Raw genomic sequence first — 11160 nt, 5'->3', positions numbered from 1 at the left:
CTCCTTGGTCCTACTGGCAGAACAGCCTCCTATCAAGGAGTGGGAGAATAGCCAACGAGGGTGCAGGAAGAGAGTGAAGCCCATTCACAGGGACGTTAACTTTAAGTTGGGGCCTTATTTCCCAGTGTGTGTCTCTCCATCACTGCCCTCGATCTTGGAGGTGGATGAAGAGTCTCTTTCTGAAGAGATGGAGCAAAGCCAGTTGTAACGGGTCGCACACACACACACACATCACGGCCTACCCCGGCCAAACCCTAACCCAGACGACACTGGGCCAATTGTGCACTGCCCTATGGGACCAGTGCCTTAGACCGCTGCGCCAATCGGGAGCCCTATTGAGACCTCATGGCCTCCCATGGACCAGAGAGGACCAGAATGCATCATCCCAGCGTCTGCCCTGCCTGCCATCCTAGTACCTCCACTGCCCTTTCAACCCCAAACCACAAAGGGCAGGTGACAGAAATGATCCAGCGCCCACCGATCCAGGCTGTTGTGCATGAGCAGCAGCAGCTACTGTCGGAGGTACTGTTGGAACAGACTTTTCCTATGAGATCCAACAGGAGCCACAAGCTGTCAAAGTACTTTCATCCCTGGGGTGTGTAGCTTCTCGAAGAGTGTTCTCTTCCTGAAGATGGACTGCTTCAACCCCTTGGGAGAATCCCGAGTATCTAGTACGCTAGAGTGATGATAGAATATGTCCCTCAGTATCAACTAGAGATTAATATTAATCCAGTTGTTTTTCTAGTTAGGCAAATGTTAATTTATCCTCAGCATGTTCCAAAGAATTCTGTTTCTATAAAGTTTTATTGCAGTTGAAAATTATCTGTGGTGTGTGTTGTTGGTTTCTTGTGAGCTATGAAGTATACCCTTTTAGTAGAATGTTTATTTATTCGTTGGATTTGTTGATTTGTTGACCAAGGAYAAGAGGTAAGTGCTGACCGGACTAATATAAGTGAAGGTCCGATTTTTTAAAAAGGAGGCACATCTGACTCACACCTTAGTACCATAATTCTTCACATTTTCAATGTGTAGCAACACTGACAAATTCTCAGGTGGAACTATTTGTACTACAGCATTGGAAATGAGGATCTATCCAAACACAGTGTTTATGAAATGCGAGAATGCTGAGCAACATTTTCTAACCAATAGGCTTGTTTGTCGTAATATTTGGCCAAAGTTTTCTTTGCTTGAGTCAAGAGGCCCTGTCTCAACTTGCACATGTAAGGGAAGCAGACAGCTGCAGATTTAATATAACTGCTGGGTTACGCGGTAAACAGGTCTCTCTTGCCAAAAAGAACCCACTTTTGCAAGAAAGACCTGGATAGTGCCAGAAGCTGTCAAAGTACAATGCTTATATAAGCACATCGCTTATATAATTATTCCTTTTATACAACAAAAAATTACCCCTTTATCTGGAATAGATGTAGTGTTGCCTTACATTTGTGAAATGTGAATGACATTTGCTTAGCCTTCAAACTGTGCTTTGTTTAAAATACCGTTAGTTGGACTGCGAGGCAGTGACTGTATCGTTTTTCTTTTGATCTGAAGCCTGACACTGTACGACACGTCGTGTCTCATCCTCCGTCTTTTGAATAAAGCTTCCTCGGCATGATTTTATTCTAACATTATCCAATTATTCTAACATTATCCAAATGTTGATCCCCATGTAACGACACGTGATATTCCACAGGGGGGCACTAAAGGTCTGTAACGAAAGGAGGTTGAACACTACCTTGAACACCATCTGAATTTACACACAGCCTCAACTATTTAAATGACCGAAAATGTCATATCTGCTCTCACACAGTACATTAATACTTGGGGTTTTCACAGTCCATCATAATAAATACTTTTTGGCAACTTATGTATTGTTGTCTAAGGTTCATTCCGAAGCGCATTCTCTTCACCAAAACCCAAAGCTTACTTGCATTATAAAAATATTACTCAAGTTTAAGAGGTGTTACCACATTTTTGTAGAGATTTATATGGGGGCCAGTGCAAAGACTCACATTGCACTGTAAGATCAGTCATGCATCGTACCCAGTTTCTCTCTAGAAACATGCATGAGAAGCTATGACTAAGCAGAGAAGTATGGCTGTATCAATTATTCTAGAACTGGTTCAAGAAAGAAGAGTGAGAGATAGAGCAAAGCATAGAAGGATGTTGGTTTACATATGAACACTTTCCATCATACTCTCAGGAAGGTTAGGTTAGTTAGGCTACATGTGATTGTGCGTCACCATAACTGAAACATGGCCTTCTTTCTTTCATGGTTTCACGTCATGGTGCAAGTATTTGCATAAACCGGTGAAACATTTGCATACGTTTCAATTTCCCTGGCCGGCAGTGAAGGGGTTCATCAGCTGTGTGCTCTCAGTTTACGCTCACTAGCAGAATCTGTATGCCACAGCTGCTGCGCTAAGGTTAATCTTCTATCACAGAGAGCGATGACAACCAGAGGTGTTTCCAGAGGCCAACAACACAGAGGAGTTTAGAGAAGTTTCAAACCTAACCACGCACGCACGCACGCACACACACACACACACAGACACGCACACACACACACACAGATCTAGGAGCAGTTGACCTCCACAGAATGTGAACATTAGCCACTAATATCTGACATCAGTATAGTTTATAAAAGTGTATKTMTRTGTCTGTGTCTTTCAGTTTCTGTTTAGACTACATCAAAGATAGAGAAGCTGTGCAGRCACACCATGTTCAATCATGTTWCCTAATTAGCTAGCTAGCTAGCTGACAATCTGGTTGACCTGTAGCATATAAACATTTGTTGGCACAGAAACAAAGGTGTTTAAAAAATGATTTATCAAATTCTCCCCGCCACTATCTGACTGTGTTAATAACTTAATATTAAGTTAATATGGACCCATTGTCTTAGACTTGAAATCTTGGACCGGGATTCAAACACAGGGACTCTTATTTCAGCCATAGGGACTTGTAACTCGACTCGACTCAAACATGGGTGACTTTGACTCAACTCAGTTAGCCATAGGGTCTTGTGAATTGACTCGGACTTATGCTTTAGTGACTCGACTACAACACTGCTGCCATTACATGGCTACTACTACTGCTACAACTAACAATTCTAGCAAGGGGTACCCCAGCTTGGATACACTTTTCTGCTGCTCCCTCAAAAGCATTAAGCAGACATTTTGATTATACCTCCCAACTCATAACTCCCTGTTGGGGTGAGTCTATCTACAAATAAACGCAGCAAGAGGATTACAACAGCTAACACAGGAAGCTGAAATCCTGGGGTCCGCCTTATGTTCCCTCAGTTCTACCCCATTTTGAAAAGGTGCTTTTCATCCATGATCAGGCCATGTTTTGACAGTTTTGCTTCACTAGGCAAGACAATTGCAGACATTCTCCAATCCGGCAAAGAAATAGACCTATAGTGTACAGTGTCGGCCTATAATGTCATTTTATAACTAGGCCTACCATAAGATAGCCTCCCATTTGTAAAACATGCAGTTGCGTTGGCTTTATTAACCTAGTCCTGATTCCTTACCAAAGCTTATCAGGACTTGTCATTTAAGATATGAACATCAGTTACCCAAGTTTATTATGAGTTTTCTTGAGGCTTTTTGCAAAGAGATCAATGCTGATGTAAAGGCCTACGTCTTCACAGCAGTACAAACCTGAAATCACTTATTATCAGTACATTTTATTCCACCTTGTGAWACCAGGGGTCTAGTGGAGGGTAAATGCAAATAYGATTAAAAAATGGCCTGTTATGAGAGAGAAACAGAGATTGTGAGAGTAGCTGAGTGCCAATAGTAAGAGATGGCTGTTAATATCACTAGGCTGTTTGGTCTGTGTGCAGGTAGTGAACCTGATTGCTGAGGGGTTAGGTTCCTAGTTAGAATCTTAACCTGCCATTAGCTACTTTTGTGTCAGCAAGTCTACAGACCATTCAAGTAGCTGCACTTAACACCTCACTGATACTGATTGTGTAAGCTACAAACCCACATTGTCTAAGGACATGTAGGTGACAGTAATAATATTGCACACATATTTAGAAATCTGGGCTGATGGAATCATTGTCTACTCCCCATAACTTTTGCTATAGATCCAGCCCCTCCCCCACTGCAGAGTGCACAAAAGTACCAAACAAACAAAAATGTCACAGGTCAACACAGTTCCCCCTCCCCCATGCTGGATTGAAAAATCTCTCCCCAGGGTTGCCATGTACACTGTTTTGTCTTTTACTGAGATACTTTTAAAACTTTGCTGCAGGTGAAAAGTTTTGGTCGCTGGGTGCAAGTTTTTATACTACTTCTATATTGCACCGTTACCAACATGTTATTTTTAAAAACCCATTAATTTCCCTGTAATCTGCTGAAATTGTGATATTTTTCAGGCTTTGAAGGAGGGTTTTTACTGGATTTACTAGAAATGTGAAATTGACCTGGCAAGCCTGTCTCTGCCTGAGCATGATCACATCAAAAGTAGCTGTGCAGCACGTTTTTTAAGYAAGAGGYGGATGGTTGCAGACGTTCGCATTCATGCAAGAAGGTAAGCTATTAACTAAACTGTTAACCAATATTTTAACTAATATTGTATGTGGTGTATTGGCAAGCAATGCATGTTCCCATTGTCTTTATTTGTAATTAATGTTAGCTCATGTATGTCTTTCGGTGGAATCCAACATGCATTGACAATGTCCGAAAGCCACATTGTGTCAGATATACTGCGTCATGAGATTGAAATTGGTAGGCTTATTCAAACAATTCATTAATGTGCAATTGTTACTTTGCATGTTTTTACCTTATACTTATTTACTGCTTGCTAATGATTAGCGTGCTAGCTAGGGGTTAGCGTGCTAGCTAGCTAATGATTAGCGTGCTAGCTAATGATTAGCATGCTAGCTAATTGTTAGCGTGCTAGCTAGCTAATGATTAGCGTGCTAGCTAGGGGTTAGCGTGCTAGTTTAGCATAATTGGTAAACCTGTCTTTGATTCAGAATACATGATTGTGGTAAACCCAATGTTACCTGCATTGGAAAATAATATTGCTAGTGTAACTTGAATTGGTTTACAAGCTAGCTAGAAAAGCCAGTTCCTTTTCATCTGTTTTGTCAAGTCATAAGCATGCATGTGTGCTGAAATATTTTAATAAATCCCCTCATTCAATTATTTTGTTTAAGTTTTGGCAGTTTTTTATCGCCCTTTCTTATCCAAAGAGAAATAAGTTGCTAGTTATTTTGGCTTTGCACTCAAAAGAGTTTAACACCACAACAGGAATAAGGATTGTGGAAAGTGTCAAATTTGGTAGGACTGTGCCAGTTCACATGCCTTGATTTAGCCATATCACTCATACTGTTTCTCGTTTAGTCCATCCATAAAAGCAGATCAGCTTTAGTTGCATCCAGGAACTTGCATAATGTGCTTATGTTATGCTTATACTTGCTTTTTTACTTTGAAAGTCGTCTTAAAAAAGGAAATTGTAATAGATGTTTGTAGGACCACTATCAGTCAATGATAAGTCATTGGTGTCCCCCAGCCCATCCCCTTTGTTGTGTGCTGAGCAATCTTGTCATTCTTTTAAGTGTCAACCATTCTTTTAGAAACTTTTCTTCCTTTACAAAGGCACTGCAGACGCTAAGAAGACGTATGGAAACTCTAAAAGAAACATAATTGAACTTGTAGGCCAGATTTGAAAAGGAAATAATAAATCCCGAAGCTCAGGTCTGTCAGTTGTTTAGAATGAGGATACTGGGGATGGTTGAATCATATTCAATTGCCTAAATTGCACATGACTAATTACATTTTATTGTATCCTTAGATGTCAGACACCGAGGCTGCCAGTACCTCTGGGTCAATAGTCCATGTGTTGGATGATGCACCGCCGTTGATCAGAACAGACAGCGTATATATATGTAAGTTAGTGTCATTCAACACCAGCACATACTGTAAGTTCGTGTGAATCAGCTTTGTAAATCAAAGACAGGCAAGTCTGCACTTTCATCCCATATTCATTGTAATTATAACCTAATGTAAGTAGAGGAGCAAGAGCCATAACTAATCAAAATGTGCCAGTGTCCAAAATCTTTGTTATCTGTCTAGTTTCCAATATCCTTTTTTCTGCAATAAGTTGACCAAAGCTATGCTTGGATACAAGACTGATGACTCAATAACCAGTATTGACAATAGTGAAGATGGTTATGTCCCAGGGCCATCAGGATCTCAGAGGAAGGAATTTCTATGAAGAAAATCTGACCGTGTACCTATACCTTACATACACATGGACCTATTCTTAATTACAATGTCCTTATCGACATGTTTTCCACTGATGTTTTCCAGGAGAGATGTCAGCGATTCGGGCCAAACAGCCAATGACCAAGGGAAAGCTGGGACAAAGAGAGGCTCACACGGTAAGCATGTTTCCTGTTGCCTTCAGTCAGTGCATTTTCACTCTGTAGTGTCAAATAAAATGTTATTGGTCACATACACATGGTTAGCAGATGTTTATGCGAGTGTAGCAAATGCTTGTGCTTCTAGTTCCACCTGTGCAGTAATATCTAACAAGTAATCTAACAATTTCACAACAACTACCTTATCTTTTCAACGATCGCTGCCCACACCTGCGCCCGCCAGCATCACTTCTCTGGAGCGTTCTGACTTAGAATATGTGGACAACTACAAATACCTAGGTGTCTGGTTAGACTGTAAACTTCCTTCAGACTCACATTAAGCATCTCCAATCCAAATTAAATTAGATCAGCTTCCTATTTCCAGCAAATCATCCTTCACTCATGCTGCCAACGTACCCTCGTAAAACTGACTATCCTACCGATCCTTGACTTCGGCGATGTCATTTACAAAATACTCCAACACTCTACTCAGCAAATTGGATGCAGTCTATCACAGTGCCATCGTCACAAGCCCTATACTACCGCACCATTGCACCTGTATGCTCTTTTGGCTGGCCCTCGCTTCATATTCGTCGCAACCGACTGTCTCATCTATAAGGTAATGCCCGCCTTATCTCAGCTCAACTGGTCAACATATAGCAGCACCCGCCTAGCACGCGCTCCACAAAAACTCCACTGAGCTGGAGAACTCATTACTCCTCACTAGCTTTTAAGCACACAGCTGTCAGAGCAGCTCATAGATACTGCACTGTACATAGCCCACCTGTAATTAGCCCATCCAACTTACCTCATCCCATACTGTTATCTATTTTATTTATTTTGTTCTTTGCATCCCAGTATCTCTACTTGTACACTCATCTTCTGCAGCATCTATCACTCCAGTGTTTAATTGCTATATTGTAATTATTTCGCACACTATGGCCTATTTATTGCCTTACCTCCGTTATCTTACTCATATTTGCACACACTGTGTATAGACGTTTTCTATTGTATTATTGACTGTATGTTTGTTTATTCCATGTTTAACTCTGTGTTGTTTGTGTTGCCTGCTTTGCTTTATCTGGCGCAGGTCACAGTTGTAATGGAGAACTTGTTCTCAACTAGCCTACCTGGTTAAATAAAAAAATACACACAAGTGTAAAGAATGAATAAGAATATGTACATGTAATTATATGGATGAGGCGAGATGCAGTAGTATGGTAATAGAGTACAGTATATGAGATGAGTAATGAGGGTAATGTAAACATTATATAAGTGACATTGTTTAAAAAGTGACTAGTGATACATTTATTTCCTGCATTTTTTTTATTATTAAAGTGGATAGAGATTTGAGTCAGTATGTTGGCAGCAGCCACTCATTGTTAGTGATGGGTGTTTAACAGTGATGGCCTTGAGATAGAAGCTGTTTTTCAGTCTCTTGTTCCCAGCTTTGATGCACTTGTATTGACCTCAACTTCTGGATGATAGCAGGGTGTACAGGCAGTGGCTCGGGTGGTTGTTGTCCTTGATGATCTCTTTGTCCTTCCTGTGACATTAGGTAGTGTAGTTGTCCTGGAGGGCAGGTAGTTTGCCCCCGGTGATGCGTTGTGCAGGCCTCACTACCCTCTGGAGACATTAAGGCTGTGGGCGGACCAGTTTCTGTACCAGGCCATGATACAGCCCGACAGGACGCTCTCGATTGTGCATCTGTAAATGTTTGTGAGTGTTTTTGGTGTCAAACAACATTTCTTTAGCCTCCTGAGATTTTCTAACTCATGCGTGTAATTTCTGTGCTTCTATGTCTGAAAAGCATGGTCCTCAAAAGGTATGTATTTGTGAGGAGTCCTAAATTGGTTACAAATACAAGACTGTGTGTGTGTATGCGTGCGTGCGTGGTTAAGTTTGAAACTTCTCTAACCTGCTCTGTGTTGTTGGCCTCTGGAAACACCTCTGGTTCTATGCTTTGCTCTCTATCTCTCGCTCTTCTTTCTTGAACCAGTTCTAGAACAATTGATACAGACATACTTCTCTGTTTAGTCATAGCTTTCTCCTGCATTTTTATAGAGAGAAACTGGGTACGATGCATGACTGATCTTACAGTGTAATGTGAGTCTTTGCACTGGCCCCCATATAAATCTCTACAAAAATGTGGTACCACCTCTTAAACCTTAGACAACAATACATACGTTGCCAAAAAGTATTTATTATGATGGAGTGTGAAAAACCCAAGGGATCATCATCTATTAATGTACTGTGTGAGAGCAGATATGACATTTTCTGTCATTTAAATAGTTGACGCTGTGTGTAAGTTCAGATGGTGTTCAAGGTCCAAAGTGTTCAACCTCCTTTCGTTACAGACCTTTAGTGCCCCCCTGTGGAATATCACGTGTCGTTACATGGGGATCAACATTTGGATAATGTTAGAATAATTGGATAATGTTAGAATTAAATCATGCCGAGGAAGCTTTATTCAAAAGACGGAGGATGAAACACGACGTGCCGTACAGTGTCAGGCTTCAGATTGAAAGACAAAAGATAGTCACTGCCTCGCAGTCCAACCAACGGTATTTTAAACGAAGCACAGTTTGAAGGCTAAGCAATTGTCATTCACAAATGCAAGGCAACACTACATCTATTCCACATAAAGGGGTCATTTTTATTTGTATAAAAGGAATAATTATATAAGCGTTGTGTTATGTGGCACTATCCAGGTCTTTCTTGCAAAAGTGGGTTCTTTTTGGCAAAAGACCTGGTTACCGCGTAACCCAGCAGTTATATTAAATCTGCAGCTGTCTGCTTCCCTTACATGTGCAAGTTGAGATAAGGCCTTTTGACTCAAGCAAAGAAAACTTTGGCCAAATATTACGACAAACAAGCCTATTGGTCAGAAAATGTTGTTCAGCATTTTAGCATTTCATAAACACTGTGTTTGGAAAGATCCTCATTTCCAATGCTGTATTACAAATAGTTCCACCTGAGAATTTGTCAGTGTTGCTACACATTGAAAATGTGAAGAATTATGGCACCAAGGTGTGAGTCAGATGTGCCTTCTTCGGATTAATACAAATTTGAATCGGACCTTCGCTTATATTAGTCCGGTCATTACTTACCTCTTCTCCTTTATCAACAAATCCAATGAAGAAATAAACATTCTACTAAAAGGGTATACTTCATAGCTCACAAGAAACCAACAACACACACCACAGATCATTTTCAACTGCAWTAAAACTTTATAGAAACAGAATTKTTTGGAACATGCTGAMGWTAAATTAACATTTGKCTAARTAGAAWAACAAGTGGATTAATATTAATCTCTAGTTGATACTGAGGGACATATTCTATCATCACTCTAGCGTACTAGATACTCTGGGTACTCCCAAGGGGTTGAAGCAGTCCGTCTTCAGGAAGAGAACACTCTTCGAGAAGCTACACACCCCAGGGATGAAAGTACTTTGACAGCTTGTGGCTCCTGTTGGGTCTCATAGGAAAAGTCTGTTCCAACAGTACTTCCGACAGTAGCTGCTGCTGCTTATGCACAACAGCCTGGTTCGGTGGGCGCTGGATCATTTCTGTCACCTGCCCTTTGTGGTTTGGGGTTGAAAGGGCAGTGGAGTTACTAGGATGGCAGGCAGGGCAGACGCTGGGATGATGCTGGCTGATCCTCTCTGGTCCATGGTAGGCCATGAGGTCTCAATAGGGCTCCCGATTGGCGCAGCGGTCTAAGGCACTGGTCCCATAGGGCGGCGCACAATTGGCCCAGTGCCGTCCGGATTAGGGTTTGGCCTGGGTAGGCCGTCATTGTAAATAAGATTTTGTTCTTAACTAACTTGCCTATTTAAATAAAGGTAATAAAATGAAGGTGTGTGTGTGTGTGCGCGACCCCCTACAACTGGCTTTGCTCCATCTCTTCAGAAAGAGACTCTTCATCCACCTCCAAGATCGAGGGCAGTGATGGAGAGACACACACATGGAAGAAAGGCCCAGACTTAAAGTTAACGTCCCAGTGAATGGGCTTCACTCTCTTCCTGCGCCCTCGTTGGCTATTCTCCCATTCCCGCTCAGCCTTGGCACGGGAGGCGGGCATGTGCCCCCGCTTGATAGGAGGCTGTTCCGCCAGTGGGGCCAAGGGGGTCAAGAGGATTTCAAAGTGGCACTTCTCGCCCGCCTGCACGGCTCTCCTACTGGTCAGTAAAGCGGAGTGGTCGATGCGACCTGTGTGGCTGGGCGTAGGTCTGGGCAGGGGGTGACTGCCATCATCTCCGCCTACGTTAGCTGGGTGGCAGATTAAAGGTGGACCACAGAGGAATATCCTCTCAGTGCTACTGAAGGACAGGGGCTCAGAGGGTAATATGATTTGTTTGTCACCCAGTTGTTCTTGTAGCTGCTGGTCCAGCATAGCAGACCGGATCTGTAAGAGCTGGATCCTCTTCGACACACGCCGTGATCTGGCGTTGGCAGGCCGGGCTGGCACTGGGTAGGCAGGTGGGGCAGGCACGCGGCTGGAAGGAACCGGAGAAGCAGATGGAGTAGGCACCAGAAGGTCAGGCACATGGCTGACCATTGGGGTAGGCAATGGGATGGCCATCTGGGCAGGTGAGGCTGACACTGCAATGGTTGGCAGCACAGGTAAAGAATTGGTGCTCTCCCTCCTACCCATGGAGTTTATAAGCTCTAAGGTCTGGTTAGGGAACCTCAGACTGCTGCCATCAGTATGTCTTGTTATCCTAGCTATCCCGGTCTTGGGTCGTGCCAGGCTTCTGCTGGTCTGGACCTCCGGCTGGAGA

The 11160-nt window shown here is 42.5% G+C and overlaps 1 long non-coding RNA gene across 1 annotated transcript; it reads left to right on the top strand.

The window, feature by feature from the left end:
* Positions 1 to 3094: 3094 nt before the first annotated feature.
* On the top strand, positions 3095 to 5842 carry LOC139026275 (uncharacterized). The gene is made up of 3 exons (XR_011478037.1): positions 3095 to 4539; positions 5591 to 5711; positions 5809 to 5842. It is a non-coding gene; the product is annotated as an uncharacterized lncRNA (long non-coding RNA).
* The last annotated feature ends 5318 nt before the right edge of the window (positions 5843 to 11160 follow it).

This window comes from Salvelinus sp. IW2-2015, unplaced genomic scaffold, assembly GCF_002910315.2.
Source record: "Salvelinus sp. IW2-2015 unplaced genomic scaffold, ASM291031v2 Un_scaffold4284, whole genome shotgun sequence".
NCBI classification, from domain to species: Eukaryota; Metazoa; Chordata; class Actinopteri; order Salmoniformes; family Salmonidae; genus Salvelinus; species Salvelinus sp. IW2-2015.
This window is presented reverse-complemented; position numbering and strand designations above follow the sequence as displayed.